Source organism: Coffea eugenioides, chromosome 6 (genome assembly GCF_003713205.1).
Source record: "Coffea eugenioides isolate CCC68of chromosome 6, Ceug_1.0, whole genome shotgun sequence".
Taxonomy (NCBI): Eukaryota; Viridiplantae; Streptophyta; class Magnoliopsida; order Gentianales; family Rubiaceae; genus Coffea; species Coffea eugenioides.
In genome coordinates this window covers 40211857-40234026 of record NC_040040.1, presented here as the reverse complement: position 1 = coordinate 40234026, position 22170 = coordinate 40211857, and positions in this window count along the sequence as shown.

Genomic DNA, 22170 nt, shown 5'->3' with positions numbered 1-22170 from the left:
CTTAATCAACTATTGATCATTCTTAATTCTTCAATATTAATACACTCCCGATTCAAGTATATCCGCGAAAAACGCGTACTCGTTGTTTCGAACTAAACGAATTTTCGAAAAGTGAATTTTTCCAACAAAACGCTTTAAAAATATAAAAGAGGCGTCGTTCCATATAAATGGATTTTAAATGATCGAAATAAATAATTTGGAGTAAAATGAGTAAATAAATATTTAAGTAAACTACTAATATTCGATAAAATAAAAAAAAAAATTTTCGAGTCCTCACACCGGGGAGGTCGCCGGCCGCCAACTGAAGTGAGCTTCGGATGGCCAGAGGAGAAGAAGAAACGAATGGAAAAGAAAGAAAAGAAAGGAAAGAAAAGAAAAGAAAAAAAAGGAAAAAGGAAAGTGAGTTGGGCTAAGTTTTATTTTTTTTTTGGTGGGCTTGTTTCTTATTTGCGGTTGGGCTAGAAGGTCAGACCCATGCTTTATTTTGGTTGGGTTTGAGTTATAAAAGACGGGCTGGCCTGTGTGTTTGGTCTTGGATTTTCGGCTGGGCTTGGGTAATGTTCGGCCCAAAGAAATAAATGATGGCCCGATGGCCTTTTTCTTGCCCAAATCAGAAACCGAAATTTGCACTTTTACCCCTGATCTTTGGAATAGTTTACTTTGGCCCAGAACATCTTAAATTTGTTTCACTTAGGTCCTTAAATTAATTATATTTTGGTCCCTGAATTTTATCTTTTATTTAATTTTGACCCCCTAGACTTTGAACAATTATATTTTTGACCTCAAAAGTTTTTCCATTTTTGCAATTCCGTCCCTAGTGAATTTTGACTCTCTTTATTATGATTGTTTCTTTTCTTTAATAGCTAATTATGTTACTTTTGAATATATTTAATTTGTAATTTTTAGATGTTCTTAAGTTGCTTTAAATTTGATATATTAATGTGAATTTAATATTTTATCATTATTATTATTTTCAATTAAATTGGTGCCATGATTCTTTTGTTCATTTTGAGTATAAATAGGGCAATTTGACTTCCATTAAGTCACCACTTCAAAAGGGAGGTACCCCTAGTATTATTTAAATGTCAATTACGTGCTTTTATGTGCTCCTACGTGTTCCTATGTGTTTATGTATTTTTATATGCTTTATTTGTTTGATTTAAATGTTCATTCAAATTTTCTTATATTTGTTTTGTTAATTTTTATAATTATTTGAGAGGCATTTAAATACCTCAAAAATCTAATAGACAGGATAACTAGATTTGTTAAATTATATTTCCCTATTTTAGATTGTAGTTAGACTCCCCGTTGTAATAGATAGGGTTTGCGTGTTTATGTGGTTTATATGCTATGTGTCTTATCCGCTTTTCTTAGGATTTTTGCATCTAGATATTATGTTTACGTGTTATGTGCTACGTGTTCTTATGTGCTTATTTGTTTTAATTTATGCTTTATTTGTTTTACTATGAATTATTAATGCATGATGTCACCACACTAGTCCAACGCTAGTTGTGGCTTCTCCCTCCACTTACTTGGTAATCCAACGCTAGTAAAGATTTTTAGAAATGTGCTAATCTAATGCTAGACCCTTTAGATCGTCTTGCATTAAATTCATTTTTGTGTGATATTCATTATATTTTCATGCATATTTTCATTTTTAGGATCTTTTCTCATTTGCATGATATTCCCTATTATATTATCCCATATCCTCTATATGTATTAATCATATCATTTAGAATTGCATTTCATTTAAGAAATTGTAGAATAAGTTAGTTCATTTGCTTATTCATATTAGGAGAATTATTCTTTGAACATGGATATGGGTGATTATAACTCTTTAGTTTAAATATCCCATCGATCCCAGTATAAGAAAATTATGTCACGAGTTTTGCCTCCCGTACCCATTATGTTGCATTCCTATTATTTGGCCACTTGTATCTAGATATATAATTTAAGTTTCTTTTTTTTTTCTTTTGTTTTCTTTTCATGCATGCTCGTGACCCCTTCAAGGAATTATTTTGGTTTTCGCAATCAATGCGATTGGTATCAATTAAACTCTTGAATGGATATTTTGTCCCTTTCGATATTTTTATAAATTTAGATTTGCATTAATATAGGAAACATTCAAATATGATAAATTTAAGGGTTAGATTAGGAAAATTTTGACTAAATCTCGCAACTAACTTAGATTAGGTTGAAATGGTGCCTTGCGTTTGAGTTAATCGAACCTTTGTCTTCCCTTTCATCAATCGTGATTCCCGAACCCATTTTCTTTTGTTTTTCAAAGACCTGGAATTGTCGAAAAGGGTTTTATTTTATTTTATTTTTGTCAAAAAATATTTTTGAGTGACTTGGTACACCAAAACTCAATACCAAGTGGCGACTCCTCTTTTTTCTTAAAAACCCTTTTAGACTAAATTTTGGATCCAAACTGTCGCATTATTTAAAGTCCCATTTTAGATCCTTTTTCACTTATTTTTAAATAAAATCACATCTTTTGCAAACACTCCATCTTATTTCCATCGTAAAAATGGGGCGCGACAACTTGGCGACTCCACTGGGGACGCTAGAGAGTCCAAACACTTGGTTTAGTTGTCTTTCTCTTTTTAACCCTTTTATTTATCATATTTAGATGTTTTAGGTTGCATTTTTCTTTTTTAGGAAGTTTTGCATTTCATACTCGTATTCGTTGTAAGGATCGAAGACAACCAAGTAGAAGAGATAAACAATGTAAAGATCACAAATGTAACAATAAGTAAATAAAAAGGAAAGAATTGCAAACCAATTAACTACCCAACTCCTCTTAAGCTTGTAGATTAATTCAAACAAGTTTCTTCAAGTTGATGAATTACAATCACTCTTGTGTACAAAGGAAGGTTCACCTCCTCCTTGCCCTGAATTCCACTCGGTCAAGTTAGGAAATTTTACTATCCCTCAAGATAACCCTCACAAAGCTACACTCATGAAGTATTTACTCACAAATGAAAAGTTTACAATGAACCTCATACCACTAAAACTACAAATCTTCCTTGAAGAGTATTTTCTCACTAAAATCACTCTAGATCTTTTGTATCTTCAGTGTGCAAAAGTTATTTGAAGATTCTAACCAAACTCTATTTATAGGAGACCAACAAAGTGTTTCATTAATGCTTCCAAGGAATAGAAAGTAGCTGAACAGTCAACTAGCCATTGGAGTATCGGACGTCCGGTACTCCTGTTTTTTGCGTCCGACAGCAGGCAGTGAGTTTGAAAAATTTTCTTCAATTCTATCGGACGTCCGGTGCAAGCTCTTTGTGCGTCCGACAACAAACAAAGAGATTTAAGAAATCATCTTGTTTCTATCGAACGTCCGGTGGAGACATATTCAGCGTCCGATGGTTTCGTCGACTTTGAAGGATCCTATCGGACGTCCGATGCTTGCGTCCGATCGAGGTCAGTGATCCAGGAGGAATGTCTTGTTTCCTTCGGACGTCCGGTGGTGGAGTTCTTCATGCGTCCGAAGTTACGCAATGATTATCGGACGTCCGATCCAAGCGTCCGACAGCTTTCAGCAGTCTTTGTCCCTTTTAATTGCACTTGATTTTTGAATCTGATTTGCTTCACAACTGAAAATATTTCTTGAAGAGATATTAGTATTATCCATTGTTTTGTAAATATTAAAAGTTAGGTACCAAGGTCAACATTCTCCCCCTTTTTGATGATGACAAAACAATGGATGGAAGAAGGAAAAAGATTGAGCATATGAGTATAAGCTCCCCCTCACTCATTGCATCCAAACTTATAATTTCAGAATAACTCTCCCTTACATATAGCATCCATTTCAGAATAACTCCCCCTTACCCATAGCATCCATTTCTTTCCCTTTTTGTCATCATAAGATGAGAGTAAAAATCTCATATCGTAATCCAGCAACAATAACAGAGAATCCAATATTCCAAACAAAAATAGAGAAATGATACTAGAATTCAGCAATCACCAACATACCAATATATCACAGAGACTTGATACCAAAAGAAATACCAACATATCACAGAGAGTTTAACAAAACAAATCATCATTAGATCAGAATTGTTCCTTTTTCTCCCCTTTTGACATCATATAAATTCAGTAATATTCAAAAATATCAAGGAAAACTCAATTCAAAGCATCAGAAACATCAAAAGAAAATTACAAAAAAGTATTATGAACAAGAATCTCACCAATTTTACCAATATTTTCTACTTGTTAGAGTTAGTATCATGTCTAACTATCCAAATGCATTTCATGTCTCTTCTCATGTTCTTTCTCACATAACAATCACTATTTATATGACCTTTTTGACAACAAAAATTGCACATAACCAAAGGATTATTTACATGAACTGGTTTAATAAATCTTACTTATCTTCTCTTATAAATAGCAAATTCATTTGCACCAGAATTTAACTTCTTCTCATGAGTGCCAAAATGAGCCTTTGATTTATTACCTTGAAAACAGTCTTATTTTTTATGTTGGAGTAATTCATTTAAATTATCCATTCTTCTTTTCAGATCACCTTGTTCCTTTTTGAACATTTCACAAAATTTTGTTTTTCTATCAAACTCAAAGTGTAAAATAGTCTCACTCTTTTTTAAGAAATTACTTTCAGTTCTTAGTTTTTTAATTTCTTGAAAAAGACGTGCATTGTCCTGAAGAAGAAAACTAATTTTATGTTTTAATTCCTTGTTTCTAGCATAAGATTCTTTCAAACTATCATGCAATTTTATAATGAAAGATTCAAGATCATCATCAATTTCATCATCACTTTCAAATTGAGAGTTAGAAGATGTCACCTCTTCATCTCCAATGGCCATAAAAGCCAATTGAACAGATTTTTCTTCCTCTTCAACTCCACCTTCTGAGTTGCAGTCATTCCAAGTGATCTGGAAGTTGTTAAACTTTGGTTTTCGTTCAATTTTTTCTTCTTTCTTTTTCTTCATTGGACACTTGCTCGCATAGTATCCAGGTTGGCCGCACTCGAAGCATTTGTTAGTTTGTTTCTTAGTGAACTCTTGCTTCCCTTTGTTTCTTGAGTTGTTGAACTGATTTGGGAATGAATTGCTGATCCTCCTTTTCTGAATCTCCTCTTGTTGAGAATTCTCTTGAAACTTTTCGTGATGAGTGCAATATCACTGTCATCACCTTCCATGTCATCTTCATCTAAGGAGGCTGAATCATCTTCATCTTGTGAGACTTTTAGAGCAATACTCTTTCTCACCTTTGTGTTTTCTTCCTCTTGCACTTTGGACTTAAATTTCAACTCATAAGAGGTTAGAGAATTTACAAGAGATTCAATAGGCATTGAATTCAGATCTCTTGCCTCTTCAATAGCAGTCACTTTATTTTTCCAATCATTAGACAGAGCATTCAAGATTTTTCTATTTTTCTCTCCTAAGGTATATTTCTTTTCTAGAACCTCTAAATGTTTAATAAGATCATTGAATCTACAATACATTTGATCAATATTTTCATGAGGTTCCATTTTAAACGACTCATATTTGGTAACTAAGATAGATTTCTTTTATTCTCTAACATTCTCACTACCTTCATGAATTTCTTTCAGTTTGTCCCAAATTTCTTTAGCTGACTTGCAACCCTTGACTCTAATAGATTCATTTGAGTCTAAAGTACAATATAACACATTCATGACTTTTGCATTTAAGGTGAGATGAGCTCTATCCACAACAGTCAGTTCATTTCTAGTTTTTGGTCTAGATCTATGAGTATTTTCATTTATAAGAGAGGAATCATATGGACATTCACTGATAATAAATCACAATTCAATATCAATCGATTGCAAAAAGATAATCATTCTTTCTTTCCAACTCACATAATTCGACCCATTAAACATAGGTGGTCTAATGACAGAATGTCCTTCAAAAAATATGGCATTATTGGTTGTCATCTTTACTCTTAAGCCGCTTGAGTTTAATCTCTAGGAGACCAAACTCTGATACCAATTGTAAGGATCGAAAACAACCAAATAGAAGAGATAAACAATGTAAAGATCACAAATATAACAATAAGTAAATAAAAAGGAAAGAATTACAAACCAATTAACTACCCAATTCCTCTTGAGCTTGTAGATTAATTCAAACAAGTTTCTTCAAATTGATGAATTACAATCACTCTTGTGTACAAAGGAAGGTTCATCTCCTCTTTGCCCCGAACTCCACTCGGTCAAGTTAGGAAGTTTTACTATCCCTCAAGACAACCCTCATAGAGCTACACTCATGAAGTATTCACTTACAAATGAAAAGTTTACAATGAATCTCACACCACTAAGACTACAAATCTTCCTTGAAGAGTATTTTCTCACTAAAATCACTCTAAATCTTTTGTATCTTCAGTATGCAAAAGTTATTTGAAGATTTTAACCATACTCTATTTATAGGAGACCAACAAAGTGCTTCATTAATGCTTCCAACGGATAGAAAGTAGCTGAACAGTCAACTAGCCGTTGGAGTATTGGACGTCCGGTACTCCTGTTTTTTACGTCCGACAGCAAGCAGTGAGTTTGAGAAATTTTCTTCAATTCTATCGGACGTCCGGTGCAAGCTCTTTATGCGTCCGACAGCAAATAAAGAGATTTGAGAAATCATCTTGTTTCTATCGAACGTCCGGTGGAGACATATTCAGCGTCCGATGGTTTCGTCGATTTTGAAGGATCCTATCGGACGTCCGATGCTTGCGTCCGATCGAGGTCAGTGATCCAGGGGGAATGTCTTATTTCCTTCGGACGTCCGGTGGTGGAGTTCTTCATGTGTCCGAAGTTACGCAATGATTATCGGACGTCCGATCCAAGCGTCCGACAGCTTTCAGCAGTCTTTGTCCCTTTTAATTGCACTTGATTTTTGAATCTGATTTGCTTCACAACTGAAAATATTTCTTGAAGAGATATTAGTATTTCCTTATTTTGTAAATATTAAAAGTTAGGTACCAAGGTCAACATTCCTCACCCTTTTTGATGATGAACAAAACAATGGGATGGAAAGAAGGAAAAAGATGAGCGATATGAGTATAAGCTCCCCCTCACTCATTTGCAATCCAAACTTTATAATTTCAGAATAATCTCCTTACATATAGCAATCCATTTTCAGAATAACTCCCCTTAACCCCATTAGCAATCCATATTTCTTTCCTTTCTTGCCCATCAAATAAGGATGAGGAGTAAAAAATCTCATATCGTAATCAGCAACAATAAAACAGAGATCCAATATTCCAAACAAAATAGAGAAATGAATACTAGAATTCAAAAAGCAATCGCACCAACAATACCAATATATCAACAGAGACCTTGAATACCAAAAGAAATAACGCAACCAATATCACAGAGAATTTAACAAAACAAAAAATCATCATTAGATCAGAATTTTTCCTTTTTCTCCCTTTTTTGAACAATGCATATACATTCAGTAATATTCAAAAATAATCAAGGAAAACTTGCCAAATTCAAAGCATCCCGAAAACATCAAAAAGAAAAATTACAAAAAAGTAGATTATGAACAACGGAATCTCACCAAATTTTTACCAAATAGTTTTCCTCCTTTGTTAGAGTTTAGTATCATGTCTAACTATCCAAATGCATTTCATGACCCTCTTTCTTCCTTCTCATGTTTTCTTTCTCACATCCAATCAACTATTTATATGAACCCTTTTTGACAACAAAAATTGCACTAACCAAAAGGATTAATTTACATGAACTGGTTTAAATAATCTTACTTATCTTTCTCTTATAAATAGCAAATTTCATTTGCACCAGAATTAAGCTTCTTCCTCATGAAGTGCAAAATAAGGCCTTTTGATTTTATACCCTTGCAAAAAGTCTTATTTTTTATGTTTGGAGTAATTCATTTAAATTATCCATTTTTCTTTTCAAGATCACCTGGTTCCCTTTTGAACATTTTCAAAAAATTTTGTTTTTTTCTTAATCAAACTCAAAAGTGTAAAATAAGTCTCACTTCTTTTTTTAAGAAAATTACTTTTTCCCAGTCTTAGTTTTTTAATTTTTCTTGAAAAAAAAGACGTGGCATTGGTCCCCCTGAAGAAGAAAACTTAATTTTGTAATGTTTTAATTCTTGTTTTCTAGCCATAAGATTTTTCAAACTATCATGCAATTTTTATAATGAAAGATTCCAAGATCAATCATCAATTTCATCAAATCACTTTCAAATTGAGAGTTAGAAGATGTTACCTCATCATCTCCAATGGCCATAAAAGCCAATTGAGCAGATTCTTCATCCTCTTCAATTTCACCATCGGAGTTGCACTCATTCCATGTGAATTGAAATTTGTTGAATCTTGATTTTCTTCCTTCTTTCTTCTTCATCACTGGACACTCATTTGCATAGTATCCAGGTTGGCCGCATTCAAAGCACTTATCAGTTTGCTTTTTGTTGAACTCTAACTTCCCTTTGTTTCTCAAGTTGTTGGACTGATTCGGGAAGGAGTTGTTAGGTCCACCTTTTCTGAATTTCCTCTTGTTGAGTATTCTTTTGAAGTCTCGTGTGATGAGTGCAATATCACTATCATCACACTTTCCCATGTCAATCTTACCATCTAAGGAGGCTGAATCAATCTCCATCTTGTTGAGAACTTTAAGAGCAATACCTCTTTCTTCACTTTGTGTTTTCTTTCCTCTCTGCACTTTGGAACTTAAATTTTCAAACTCATAAGAGTTAGAGAATTTACAAGTAGATTTTCCAATAGGCATTTGAATTCAGATGTCTTGCCTCTTCCAAATAGCAAGTCACTTTCATTTTCAATCATTAGAACAGCAGCAATTCAAAGATTTTTCTAATTTTTACCTCTCCTAAGGTATATGTCTTTTCTAGAAACCTCTAAATGTTTACATAAGAGCATTGAAATCTACAATACATTTGATCAAATATTTCGCATGAGGTTCCATTTACACGACTCATATTTGGTAACTAAGATAGATTTCTTTTATTCTCTAACATTCTCACTACCTTCATGAATTTCTTTCAGTTTGTCCCAAATTTCTTTAGCTGACTTGCAACCCTTGACTCTAATAGATTCATTTGAGTCTAAAGCACAATATAACACATTCATGACTTTTGCATTTAAGGTGAGATGAGCTCTATCCACAACAGTCAGTTCATTTCTAGTTTTTGGTCTAGATCTATGAGTATTTTCATTTATAAGAGAGGAATCATATGGACATTCACTGATAATAAATCACAATTCAATATCAATCGATTGCAAAAAGATAATCATTCTTTCTTTCCAACTCACATAATTCGACCCATTAAACATAGGTGGTCTAATGACAGAATGTCCTTCAAAAAATATGGCATTATTGGTTGTCATCTTTACTCTTAAGCCGCTTGAGTTTAATCTCTAGGAGACCAAACTCTGATACCAATTGTAAGGATCGAAAACAACCAAATAGAAGAGATAAACAATGTAAAGATCACAAATATAACAATAAGTAAATAAAAAGGAAAGAATTACAAACCAATTAACTACCCAATTCCTCTTGAGCTTGTAGATTAATTCAAACAAGTTTCTTCAAATTGATGAATTACAATCACTCTTGTGTACAAAGGAAGGTTCATCTCCTCTTTGCCCCGAACTCCACTCGGTCAAGTTAGGAAGTTTTACTATCCCTCAAGACAACCCTCATAGAGCTACACTCATGAAGTATTCACTTACAAATGAAAAGTTTACAATGAATCTCACACCACTAAGACTACAAATCTTCCTTGAAGAGTATTTTCTCACTAAAATCACTCTAAATCTTTTGTATCTTCAGTATGCAAAAGTTATTTGAAGATTTTAACCATACTCTATTTATAGGAGACCAACAAAGTGCTTCATTAATGCTTCCAACGGATAGAAAGTAGCTGAACAGTCAACTAGCCGTTGGAGTATTGGACGTCCGGTACTCCTGTTTTTTACGTCCGACAGCAAGCAGTGAGTTTGAGAAATTTTCTTCAATTCTATCGGACGTCCGGTGCAAGCTCTTTATGCGTCCGACAGCAAATAAAGAGATTTGAGAAATCATCTTGTTTCTATCGAACGTCCGGTGGAGACATATTCAGCGTCCGATGGTTTCGTCGATTTTGAAGGATCCTATCGGACGTCCGATGCTTGCGTCCGATCGAGGTCAGTGATCCAGGGGGAATGTCTTATTTCCTTCGGACGTCCGGTGGTGGAGTTCTTCATGTGTCCGAAGTTACGCAATGATTATCGGACGTCCGATCCAAGCGTCCGACAACTTTCAGCAGTTTTTGTCCCTTTCAATTGCACTTGATTTTTGAATCTGATTTGCTTCACAATTGAAAATATTTCTTGAAGAGATATTAGTATTATCCATTGTTTTGTAAACATCAAAAGTTAGGGACCAAGGTCAACATTCGTTCATCGTTTCTCGTGTATGTGATGAATGGTTTATTTATTTACTTTTGTTTATTTACTTATTCGTTTCGCACTTTGCATTTGGGGTGGGAAATTTTACCTTAGAGTCTTCATGTGCATTTAACGTTAATCCCTCCCCTCAAAGGAGCACTTCATATGTGCATACGCTATTTATGTACAACCCTACATCTTATTTTTCTTTTTAGTGGTTCTTACACCACTCCTCCCTGTTAGGATTAGAATCGATTCACTTGGACATGTGGCCGCGGCACGACGTGCACATACCAATGTCTGGGGGATCACTCGAGCCACCGACTAAGGGCTTTGAAATTGATAACCCTTCGCCCTTTTGTCTGAAGGTCTGGGAACCTGAAACTTTATCGAGTCTAGATGCATTAGGGAGCCCAACCTCATGCATCAATTTAGAAATCACTTAGGATAGAGCCTTCACCTACCCAATTAAGAACACTAGATACGAGGGGAGGGATTCCACCCTTCTTTCTTTGCTTTCTTTATGTTTCATTTTTTTGTTCCAACGTGCTATGTGTTATTTGTTGAACTAACCTCTCATTGTTTTCTCTTTTTTCTGCACACACAAATATTAGAAATAAGAGTTCTGACATGGTACTCGTTAAGGACAGACCGCCTTTTGTAAATAGCACGTTTACATTTCAGTCCATTGTATGTATATATATGCATGTCATTTTAGGCTAACCCCAACATCTAAATGGGGCACCCTTAGATCATGTTTCAATTACCGTATTGCATATTTACTCGTTTTAATAAACTGGCAGCATGTATTAACATTAGAGAGAATGCCGTATAGGGAATCCCACGTTAGGAATAAGCCATCTTTTGTCTCGGATATATAATCTAAGGAGACTTGCATGTTTATATTTTTGTACCATCCAAAGAGGTAGTGCACAAGGTAAGGTAGGATCCGATCCCTTCCACGATGATGGCATTGAGAATGATGGAACAATTTTTGCGCATTAGAATATGAGTCTTTAATAATCATTTTTTGGCCATTTTGTCAAAACTGGTAAAATTCCTTGCATAAAGGACATTAAATTGAAGAAATTCACAAATAATTTCTCATTGTTGAAATAATAAATATATTGAGGCCAAATCTTGATTTGAAAAGGCTCATAGACTAATGCATTGCAATAAAATTTGTGAGTTTTGAAACTACAAATGGGAGAGCAATCTAGTCGATTTTTTGAATAAATCGTCAATTCTATCCAATCCATTTGACCAGTTTATTTACTTTTAGGACAATCCAACCAATTTTGAATAAATCCTCAATTTCATTCAATCCATTTGATCCATTCATTCGCTTTTAGGATAATTCAGACAATTTTGAATAAATCATCAATTCCATCCAATTCGTTATTCTTCTTTAGGACAATTCAGTCAATTTTTTAATAAATCATCAATTTCATCCAATTCATTTGATCAGTTTTATTCACTTTTAGGATAATCCAGTCAATTTTTGAACTAACCATCAATTTCATTCGATCCATTTAACCCGTTTATTCTCTTTTAAAGTTTCGATCTATGGTTCACCGAAGAAACTAGTCGAGACATTTCAATCCTTTCAAAAATAAGTTTTTCACATTAAATTGATTTTTAATATCACTTTATGTGTCAATCAAAACAATCAATCCATTCGAATTTTGTCCTCATTTTGTTAGGACAAATTGTTTCTTGTCACTCCAATTAGTCAAATTTTTCAAAATTGTCTTTTATTCGAATCTCAATAAGTCGATCGGATCCATCAGGTATTGTATTGTGCCTACCCCAGAGGATTGCATTTTTCATGTTAGGCCAACCCTTAGCATAAAAGGGCTCCCTTATAGGACATGCATACCGATTTTATAGTTTTGTTTACTAACTCTGGGTATTTTTCTTTTATTTTTTTTCCTCCTCCACATTTATAAAAGATGTTTTAATAGGGTAAAAAAATATTTTTTCTTATATCTGATAATATTTTTGGTCTATAAGTTTTGAAAATTACAAATGTTACTTGATTTTTGGGCAGATCCTGCAATGTAGAAAAAAAAGAAAACAAAAAAAATGAAAATGAAAAATCCATTTGAAAATGTTAGTCTAAAGCATCTCAAAAATCTCTTGATTCATTGTTTTTAATACATTTTGTCTGAAAAGATAGAAAGAAAGTGTGTATATATATATACACATATGAAAATGTATTTTTTAAAGATTTTTCTTTTCTCATATGTATTATATTTGAGTAAAAAAAAGAAGAAATTTTGAAACATTTGAATAATAAAGTTTTTATTTAGATAATTATTGTTTTATATTCATTCTTTAATTGCTCATTGGGAGATTTCATGATGAATTCTAAGAAATAAGACTAAATTGAGATTTTTCAATCTCTTGTTTAAAAAATTCACGAGTGTATGTCCAATTCTCAAAAATCTTTGTATACACTAAATTTGTGGGCTAAACTATTCAATGAGAGTAGTCGAAAACAAAAGGGGTCACTCAAATTTGATAGTTTGTCATGAAAGATCAACCCTGACACTTTTCTTTTTCATTTTTGTCCACTTCTATTGAACCTCCAAAATCAGTCGCATTAGTCGACTAGCTTCAAAGTGAAACAATTTTATCATGAAAATGTCCAGTGTGTCTAACCAGATTAAATCCACATCTGAGTGAAAGCAAAAATGTACATTACTTCTTATTTGTTTTGAAATTTTGGAATGATACTTTAGGCTTTCGTTTCTCTATCTATATAGATTTTATCATTTGTTTTCCCATTTGAGACTCTAAAAAAAATAGAATTTCGTTTCAAATAAAAGCCTCAATGATCGTGACCCTACCTGAAAAATTTTTCAAATGTCAAAAGGGGATGGATTCTCCCAACGGGCTATCCTTTACTTTGGTTGTCATGAGAAATAAGAAAGATGCTTTGGCCATCGTTTCTACCATCTAAATACTTTTTATCCTTTGCATCCTTATTTGAGCTTAAATTAATGGTTCATTGCAAAAGCACTTATGATTGCACCCCATACCGGGGAAAGAGATTCGAGAATTGAAAAAAATGGCAAAGATGCTCAAAATTTTTGAAAAAGACATCAAATAAAGAAAAAGAGTGAAAGAAAAAAAAGAAGAGAAGAGAAAAATTACAAGTTGGGGGAATTTGACTCTACCATTGATATTTTGATCTTCAATTTTGGAAAGAAAGATGGGTCATCTATACTCTAAAATTAGGGAGTTTTCAATTCTGTCATTGGCATTTGGGATCTCAGCAATTGAAAAAAAAAACAACGAAAAACAAAGAAAAAATGTGAGAAAAAAAATGATGAATGATGAAATGAAAAAAAAATGTAAAGACATCCAATGCTGAATTCTCTCTAGTGATAAAAAAAAAGAGAGAGAGTCAAAATGGTGTCCCGGGGTTTGAATCCAAAACTGGGGCAGTTTTTGGGAAGGAATGCGATCTTAAGTGCATTTTTCTTGAAAATTTTATTTCTTTTAGCTATCGTTGTCAAGCCACATTACAAGCTCATAAAGTCCATTTTTGACTTATCTTTCATGACAATTTGAGGTGAAAATCTTGCCTCTAAGGAACCTACCAATCACTCGTGATTATAAGGCCATAAGTTGTTTCCGTATGTTTAGCTATCGTTTCTATTCATACATTACAAGCCCATAGAGTTTATATGTTGACTGAATTTTCTTAAGAAATAAGGGTGATAAACTATTTGTTTTCATCAAGATGTGATATTGAATGTGTTAGATACAATCTAGGCACAAAACAAGACAAATCCTGACCTATCATTTCTCCCTGAGCCATCTCAAAAGTAGGAATAATATTTGTTTGTTCGATCCTAAAGGATGAACTAATAAGAAAAGTGACCACTCTCTCTAAACATCGATCCTAAAATGCGGAAGAGATCTTTTGCAATTTGATCTTATTTTGAGAGATTTATCATGGAATATTCTATATGAGTTTGGATATGACATTTAAATTTTTCATTTGAAAAATATAGTTTCTATTCACATTGCATGTGATTAATTTGTAACTAAAATAAACCCAAATTGGGGCAAATTTTTTGTAATATATTTGTGAGATTTTGTCAAATAAATTCACATTGAGACAAAATTTTATAATACATTTGTAGGGTATGTCCAAGATCAAGTATATTTTTCAAAATTTGATAATTCAACACTTTGCATGAATCTTAATTGTTGTATCACTGCAAAAAAAAAAAAAAAAAGAATTTTGAAAATTTCAAATGCTGTGAAAAATCCCCTTGTGCGAGTGTTTATGGTTGAGATCGAGGAAAAAGTGCAATTCAAAACTTGCAAATTTGAAGGTCAATCACGAATAAAAAAAATGGGGCAATAATACTACCTTGCAAAGTGGAGAATCGGTTATTTGTTCAAAAGGAATACATACTTCGGCAGCCAACTTGAAAAAAAAAAGAGAGAGAAAAGAAAAAAAATGAAAAAAGAAAAGAAAAAAAAGGAAAAAAAAAGAAAAAAAAGAAAAAAAGGGGGAATGGAAAAAAAAAAGAAAAGAAAAAAATTTAAAAAAAGAAAGAGAAAAGAAAAAGGGGGAATAAAAAAAAGGAAGAAGAAAAAAAAAGAAAGAAGAAAGAAAAAAAGAAAAGGGGGAGTGGAAAAAGAAGAAAAAGAGAGTTTTTCCTTCAATTTTGTAAATGTTTGCTGTTGAATTTTGGGAGCTCACTTGGAGATTACATTGCTAAGTTGAGGCAACACCTTATCCTCTTATGCTGCGAATGTAAGTGGTAATACCTGACAAAATTGGGATCCCGTCCTTGCGTATTTTGACGAAGGCTCAGGTAGGAGAAAATCAAATGGATCAAGGAGCACAATGAGTTGCTATCTCCAATGGATGAAAAAGAGGTTGAATGTTATTTATCATGGACAATACTATCAACAAAGGATGATTCATTGTTTATGACAAGAAAGACAAATTTCGCTTATTTAAAATAAGGGATAAAGTTTTGAACCAAATTTTTCTGATTCAAGAAGAGGTTAAAGAAAAGTTTGCTCTAGCTTGGCAAGGGCCATTTATTGTTCAAAGAGTGCTATCCGGAGGAACGCCTATTCTCATAGAACTGGATGGACAGGTTTTTCCTCTGCCAATCAATTCAGACATGTGTAAGAAATTCTTTATCTGATTATGTGATTTTTCTTTTTGAGATACCATCTAGGGTGGATTAAAGGTGGGCCTTCTTCTTTTCCCTTTGAACATCTTACCCCTGATTTTTCCCTTTGAACCTTCAGAATAACTTAATCATTCGTTTGATAGCCCCCTAAAGATTGCAAACCCCACACCGGGGCAAAATTTATCTCCTATTTGTCATAAAAAAAAAGAAGAAAAAGGAAAAGGAAAAAAGATTCAAAAGCTAAACTACGGCAATTTTTTCAGTTTAATACCCTCATACTGGGGCAAATATTGATAGAACGTGATCTTAGGGTTTTTGAAACCTCTTTGAAGATTTTGCTCTCAAACCTTAACATTTCTTCCACACCCCACCTGACCCCATCATAAAAAATCATGAAGTCCCGACCTCCGCCTTAGTAGTATCTCTAATAAAAATCACTTAATCAAATGGCAAATGATGTCAATACACCTTCACCAATTTTACATGGGAAGGATTGTCGCATTAATGCCATCATTTCTTAAAACACATTTTTGAGTTGATAAAGGTTGTTGACAGGATTTGTTCATTAAGTGAAAACCTGAAAGGATGTCTTCTAAAAAAAACAAAAAAAAATTGAACAAAAAGAAAAATGAAAAAAAGAAGAAAAAAAGAGAAAAAAGAAAAGAAAAAGAGGGGTGACTTTAGTGAAAATCCGAAAGGTTAAGGTCATCAATGTAAGGCCTTGGAGCACAAGAGAATCATGAATGAAAAGCATAGTGTTGAAACTTGAAATGGGCATTCATTCAAATCTGATCATTAGAAAGAGTTGATTTGTGATACAAAGTGAAATATGGCTAACTGATGCTAGGAAAATGAGAAAATTCAACACAAGCTGCAGCACGATTCTTGAGGAGCAGTTTTGACATCGAAAGATCAATGCTTGCATGGTTCTCATGGCCAAAAGGAGTACAAAGAATCACATGGTTTTGATATCATATGATCACTCTTTTTGCTCTTTCGAAAACATGAAAAATGCGGCCTTTGTTAAACATGATTTACACTGAGGAAAATATCGAAAGGAATGAGCTCCAATTTTGGTAATACATTCCAAATCGATTTTGTGAAAAAAAAAGAAGAAAAGAAAATAAAGAGTCTTTAAAAATCGAGAGCACAGTGACATATGTATGTACCTCTCAAATCTCTGGAAGGGAGAGTTGTCATTAGTATTCTTCAAATTTAAAACTTCGTCACTTTTTATTTTTTTCAAAAAAAAAATAAAAAAATGTGTGTGTTTCTTTCATTTCTTCTAAAGTTTGAAAAAAAAAAGATTACAAATCCACCAACTTGAGCAACAATGTCAAAATGCAAAGCAGATGATTGGTTGTACAAAATTTATTCAAACTGAGTCAATTTTTGAAATGATTTTTCAGGTAAGTATTCAAGAACTTTTTCATGCAATAACGTGTTTTTCTATCACCGTTAGCATCGAATTCATCTCACTAACGTGTGTTATTTTTTTTATCACCGTTAGCATCGGGTGGTCCAACCCATAACGTGTTTTTTCATTCACCGTTAACATCGAGTTTATCTCACTAACGTGTGTTGTGTCTTTTTATCACCGTTAGCATCGGGTCCAACCTACTAACGTATTTTTCTGTCAACGTTAGTATCGAGTACATCTCATTAACATGTGTTCTGTTTTTCTTTCACCGTTAGCATCGAGTTTATCTCACTAACGTGTGTTGTGTCATTTTATCACCGTTAGCATCGGGTCCAACCCATTAACGTGTTTTTCTTTCACCGTTAGCATCATGTTTATCTCACTAATGTGTGTTATTTTTTCTATCACCGTTAGCATCGCGTCAAACCCACTAACGTATTTTTCTGTCACCGTTAGTATCGAGTTTATCTCACTAACGTGTATTATGTTTTTGTATCACCGTTAGCATCGGGTGGTCCAACACACTAACATTTTATTGGGTTCGAATCTTATCCCATCAATCTATCTCTCTTCTTGACAATTTAATTTTCTGTTGGTGAGTTTCAGCGTCCACCGCGCACCCTTCATCTCCCGTTCTTGGCAATTTAATTTCCTGTTGGAGCGTAATCGCGTCCCTCCGAGCATCTTTTTCTAGAAAATCAAATTTAATTTTCTGTTGGTGAGTCTCAACGTCCACCGCGCACCCTTCTACCTCCCCTTCTTGACAATTTAATTTCCTGTTGGTGAGTCTCAGCATCCATCATGCACCCTTCTACCTCCCCTTCTTGACAGATCGGAAGATCAAATTTAATTTTCTAATTTACTTTGGCGAGTCTCAGTGTCCACCGCGCACCCTTCTATCTCCCTTCTTGACAGATCAGAAGATCAAATTTAATTTTCTATTGGTGAGTCTCAGCGTCCACCGCGCACCTTTCTATCTCCCTTCTTGACAATTTAATTTCTTGTTGTTGAGTCTTAGCGTCCACCACGCACCCTTCTACCTCCCCTTCTTGACAGATCAGAAGATCAAATTTAATTTTCTGTTGGTGAGTCTCAGCGTCCACCGCGCACCCTTCTATCTCCCTTCTTGACAATTTAAATCTTGTTGGTGAGTCTCAGCGTCCACCGCGCACCCTTCTACCTCCCCTTCTTGACAGATCTGAAGATCAAATTTAATTTTCTGTTGGTGTCTCGGCGTCCATCGTGCACCCTTCTATCTCCCTTCTTTGACAATCAAATTTAATTTTCTGTTGGTGAGTCTCAGCATTCACCGCGCACCCTTCTACCTTTCCTTCTTGACAATTTAATTTCTTGTTGGTGAGTCTCAGCGTGCACCGTGCACCCTTCTACCTCCCCTTCTTGACAGATCAGAAGATCAAATTTAATTTTCTGTTGGTGAGTCTCAGCGTCCACCGCGTACCCTTCTATCTCCCTTCTTGACAATTTAATTTCTTGTTGGTGAGTCTCAATATCCACCGCGCACCCTTCTACCCCTTTTTGACAAATAAAAAAAAATCAAATTTAATTTTACGTTGGTGAGTCTCAGCGTCCACCGCGCGCTCTTCTACCCCTTCTTGGAGCGTAATCGCGTCCCTCCGCGCATCTTTTTCTAGTTATGACAAGCTACTTATCTTGACTGTTTTGATTAACAATTGTGCTTTCTCATTCATTTTGTGTTTCATGTTTAGAAGTTCTGAGAGCTCAGACTTTTTCAACTTTGCAAAGATCACAGATGGTCAATGCACTTGTTTCATTGTGGTTCACTTGTATTCGAACTATGTTTGACCTGATTCCCTTGGCGGAATACGTAGGCAACTCTACATGAGTTCGGTCACATATCTTGTAATTTCACTATATCTTTTGTTCAATAATTTCAGTCAAATCTTGGTTTGTTTATTTTAACTCAGGTGCAGTTAGAAGATACAGGTAAGCAATTTGGTGTCTACAACTTGCCCCTCTTTGTCTAGAGTTTCAAAGAGGGGCAAGCTGTAGACACCAAATTTTTATCAATTTTTAATATTTTCTTGAATTTTTTCTATTTATTAAGTTATTTATTTTCTTGCATTTTAAAGTGCATTTTTCTCATTTTTTGCAGGTTTGTTTAGAAGAAAAAGAAAAAAAAAACAACAACAACAAAAAAGAAAATCAAAAAAATCATCATAATCATTTTCCCCACCAAATACACTTAACCAATTTCACACTCAATGGCTATGCTTCTTTCTTTTCATTAGGTGGGAAGACCATCATTTTTTGACAAGAAAAAAAACCAATTCCCCACCTTTTCTCCCATACACATCTCTCGGCTCTCTCCCTCACAGAACAAGAAGAAGAAAAGCACTCCACCTTTTTGGGTTGAACTCTCACTCTCTCGGCTCTCTAAACTCAACAAGACAAAGCCACAACAAGAAAAAAAAAAAAAAAAACTCTCTCGGCTCTCTCTCTTGTCCCTCAACCAAAAAAAAAAAGAAAAACTCCTCTCTCCCTCTCGGCTCTCCTCTCTCCCAATATTTTTCCAACACATTTTGCACACAACAAGGCAGCAACCGGTTGGATTGGAGCTTGGCAATTTCATCAAAAACTTTGGCAAAGGGACCAAACTCTTCATTGAGGTGTTTCTCTTCCTTTTTTCCAGCTTTTCTTTTTTTAATTAACTAGATTGAATGTATGTGTGGTTACTTTTTTTGTTGCTTTATTTTGCTGGTTTTTGTTGGTGTTGTATTGATGAAAATTTGGGAAATAGCTTGAGCTAGATTAGGGAAAAAGGAAATGTTTCTTGTGAATGCATGTTAATTGTTTGAAAAAGTGCCAAAATGAAAAAAAGGAATTTTAGGGACTGTTTTGCCTTAATGTCGTCTTTTGTTGTTGTTTTCTTGTTAACTAAGATCATAGTTGTATTGTTGAAGTTGCAAGGAGTGTTGTAGTATAAATTTTTTGTTTTTTGGTAAAGATTTGAGGGTTTAAAAATAAGTAAAATTGGTCTGTATTTTGCTTTTTGGATACTTTCGGGTCGTTTTTTTGTAAAAACTAACTCCGAAAATGGAATCTACGCGAAAATTTGAGTGGAAGGTGTATATTGGTGAAATTCGGTGACCGGGGAGGTCGCCGGCGACCGCCGGTGGCGCCATGGCCGCCAACTGAAGTGAGCTTCGGATGGCCAGAGGAGAAGAAGAAACGAATGGGGAAGAAAGAAAAGAAAGGAAAGAAAAGAAAAAAAAAAGGAAAAAGGAAAGTGAGTTGGGCTAAGTTTTATTTTTTTTTTTGGTGGGCTTGTTTCTTATTTGCGGTTGGGCTAGAAGATCAGACCCATGCTTTATTTTGGTTGGGTTTGAGTTATAAAAGACGGGCTGGCCTGTGTGTTTAGTCTTGGATTTTGGGCTGTGCTTGGGTAATGTTCGGCCCAAAGAAATAAATGATGGCCCGATGGCCTTTTTCTTGCTCAAATCAGAAATCGAAATTTGCACTTTTACCCCTGATCTTTGGAATAGTTTTACTTTGGCCCAGAACATCTTAAATTTGTTTCACTTAGGTCCTTAAATTAATTGTATTTTGGTCCCTGAATTTTATCTTTTATTTAATTTTGACCCCCTAGACTTTGAACAATTATATTTTTGACATCAAAAGTTTTTTCATTTTTGCAATTTCGTCCCTAGTGAATTTTGACACTCTTTATTATGATTGTTTCTTTTCTTTAATAGCTAATTATGTTACTTTTGAATATATTTAACTTGTAATTTTTAGATGTTCTTAAGTTGCTTTAAATTTGATATATTAATGTGAATTTAGTATTTTATCATTATTATTATTATTTTCAATTAAATTGGTGCCATGATTCTTTTGTTCATTTTGAGTATAAATAGGGCAATTTGACTTCCATTTAGTCACCACTTCAAAAGGGAGGTACCCCTATTATTATTTAAATGTCAATTACGTGCTTTTATGTGCTCCTACGTGTTCCTATGTGTTTATGTATTTTTATATGCTTTATTTGTTTGATTTAAATGTTCATTCAAATTTTCTTATATTTGTTTTGTTAATTTTTATAATTATTTGAGAGGCATTTAAATACCTCAAAAATGTAATAGATAGGATAACTAGATTTGTTAAATTATATTTCCCTATTTTAGATTGTAGTTAGACTCCCCGTTGTAATAGATAGGGTTTGCGCGTTTATGTGGTTTATGTGCTGTGGCGGCCGTACTTCTCCCTAAGGCGAACCAGAGGGTTGGCGGGTCGCCTGCCTAGCTCTCGCTAGGACTCACGCAAGGAAACCGACTAAACCCCTCGACGAATAACTTAAACCAAAACAAAGTTCGTCATCCGAACAAGCCAAACCTTTAAACGACCAGAATACTATGGACACATTAACTTCAGAGATAACATTGCCATTGGACGTTTGAACGTTCACTCTTAAGTACACCTCCAACCAGTTTAACACACAACTATATTTATACATTTCAAACCACAAAGTGAAGTCATAAAATTCAAATACATTCATACAAATCAAAACAAAACTTAGGGTTTGCACTTTTCCAGCTTCAAGTGGCAACCCAAGACAAAAGATACATAGTCCGATTCAAAACAACATTCACAAAAACTAACGGCAGACTTCAAGTCTCTCGAATGCCAAAACCTGTTCAGGAAAACAAATAACGTGGGGTGAGCTAAAGCTCAGTGGTGCCCCAAACATGCAATCATATAAAACAAATAGCAAATAAAAATCCCAAGCTTAAATTCAACAAGTAGGAAAGCGTTTAACAGCACAGAGTAGGATACAGGGCTCTCAGGAGCCATTTTCCACGAACTTGATCAAAATTAATCGCAGTTGACCCTCCGTCAACTCTCACTATCTAAAGTCCATGTAGATTCTTTTTTTTTTCTTAACACGCTCCAACCAACTTACTCCCACCGAACCCGTCCTTCACACGAGAGAGTTTGGTATTACTCGAGTATACCTTTTATAGCCTAGTCGAGGGATTCACCCAACGACGTCACACAAGTGGTTACCAAGTCAGGATAAGAGGCCCTCCCACCCTAAGGTGTGGTACATTCCCCTGCCTGGTAGTTGAGTTGACGAGTCCACGCTCCAGTCAACAATTGCAAGATTTTGGTACTTGAGTTAGGATAAGAGGCCCTCCCACCCTCAGGTGTGGT